We start from the raw sequence: 1,818 nt of genomic DNA, 5'->3' as shown, positions 1-1,818 counted from the left end.
GGAATGCCAACCAGACAAAGACTCCTCTTGACTCTAATCAAATTGCAGAGTCAAGTCAGAAATGCAAAATGGGCCACTTTAAAGAGTTCTTGGTTTTGTTTTTTAACCTTAAGAAATTCTGACATTTCCTTTTCATTGAGTCACAAAATCAGATTATAAACTTCTCCCCACCCAAGGTGGGGTAGGGGGACTCCAAGGGTTGGGGCTGAAACTATCAAAACAAAGGAGCACCTGGCCGCAGACCGCTGCCCACCCATTATAAAGATGAGATGTCACACCTGTACCTGTCTCACCGAAACCACAGTCACTGGCGTGTCTGGAGTCTCTGTTACGCCCTCTACCACCTGTGGTAAAAGCCCTTTGCCCTGGGGGCAGGAGTGCCCTGCTCTTTGCTGAAGCAACGGAGGAGGGAAGGAGAAGGAAGCAAGCCCTCAAAGGTTTTCTCACTATTAAAGGTATTAACATATGTCAACGTCAACACACTCCCTGAAATTGTGCGAAAGATCCCAGTGACGCTCTGAATCCTCTGTTAGAAGGTTAATTTGGGAAGTTGAAAAGGGAAAGGTGGTTCTGGGCTCCTCTCAGAGATGGGACTGGCAGCCCAGCACCACAGAAGGAAGACCGCTCAACATGGCAGGTGCCCAATGGACCCTTGGGGATGACTTTCTGTGGTCCCTGTCACCCGGCCACCCAAAAGCTCACAGAAAGTCTGCAAAATACGTGCGGGCCTATGTGAGGGTGGGACTTCAGTGAAAATCAGGAAGGAGGTTGAGGCCACATCTGGTCAGCAGCAGGTCAGAGATAAAGCATCCCTGAAACACAGAGCAAAGAACAAGGATTCGGAAGAGTTGGGAAGCAGGAGTCAGGGAGAGCTATGAGACCATAAACCTTCCTGAAACTTGCAGACATCTTGGGAAGGACATGGGACTTTCCCGAGGATGTGGAATTAAAATGAGAGGCAACTTTTATAGCTTTTAGGAGGCAGGGACCATCCTATCCTATAGGATATCTGGGTTATAGAATAATATTCTTATGTTAGAAATGAGGAAGTTGAGAGATTTAGGTAAAGGGCCCAGGACTACTGAGAGCCAGCAAGCTCAGAAGCAGCCAGCTCCACGAGGTGGATGATGAGAAAGCAGATCCCAGGCTGCACTGGTGGAAACAGCATGTTCCAACCAAGGAGGGGGCGAGGGTGTCATGGAGCCCTCTGTTCCTACCATCTGTGGTGCGGGGCATCCACTCTGAGCCTGGGTTTTGAGAAAGACATTGAGAAACTGGAGTATGACCAGAGGTGGCACCCAGGATGAGATGAGATGAGATGAGATCATACAAGGGCCTGCTGCAGAAACAGGTTGCGTGAGCCAGGAGGACGGGACACTGGGAGGGGAGGGGGGTGCAGGAGAGGATGGTGGCTGTCCTCAGTTACAGAGGGTGCCACAGAGAAACAAGGAAACTATGTAATTCTGTGGAAGTTTGTTGGGGGTGGGGGGTGGGCAGGGGATTGGGTGAAGACCTAAGGGATGAATTTCAAGAAAGCAGATTTTAGCCCAACATAAGAAGGAACTTCCTAAATTAGCAAGAGCGACAGCTACTTTGCAAGGTACCTGCACTTAAATATGGCTTTCCAAAATGTCATATTTAATCTCCTCAAAACATACTCACAGAATGTAGAAAACTATAAAAGAAAAAACAGAAATCACTCCTAATCTCACCACCCAGAAAGAACCATAGCAATCACTAATAGCTCTGAAGTAGGTCAGGATATCCATCTATGATTTATGTGTGAATGTGTGTGTGTATTTTTTTTTTTTTTTTTTT

The 1,818-nt window shown here is 47.4% G+C and overlaps 1 protein-coding gene across 1 annotated transcript in view; it reads right to left on the bottom strand.

The window, feature by feature from the left end:
• DSCAML1 (DS cell adhesion molecule like 1) overlaps nucleotides 1-1,818 on the bottom strand; it is a 352,214-nt gene that overhangs the window by 312,795 nt on the left and 37,601 nt on the right. The gene's annotated exons all lie outside the window — the stretch shown is intronic.

Source organism: Lipotes vexillifer, unplaced genomic scaffold, assembly GCF_000442215.2.
Source record: "Lipotes vexillifer unplaced genomic scaffold, Lipotes_vexillifer_v1.1 scaffold753, whole genome shotgun sequence".
Lineage (NCBI taxonomy): Eukaryota > Metazoa > Chordata > Mammalia > Artiodactyla > Lipotidae > Lipotes > Lipotes vexillifer.
Note: the sequence above shows the minus strand (reverse complement) of the source record. Positions and strands in the feature narration are given on the sequence as shown.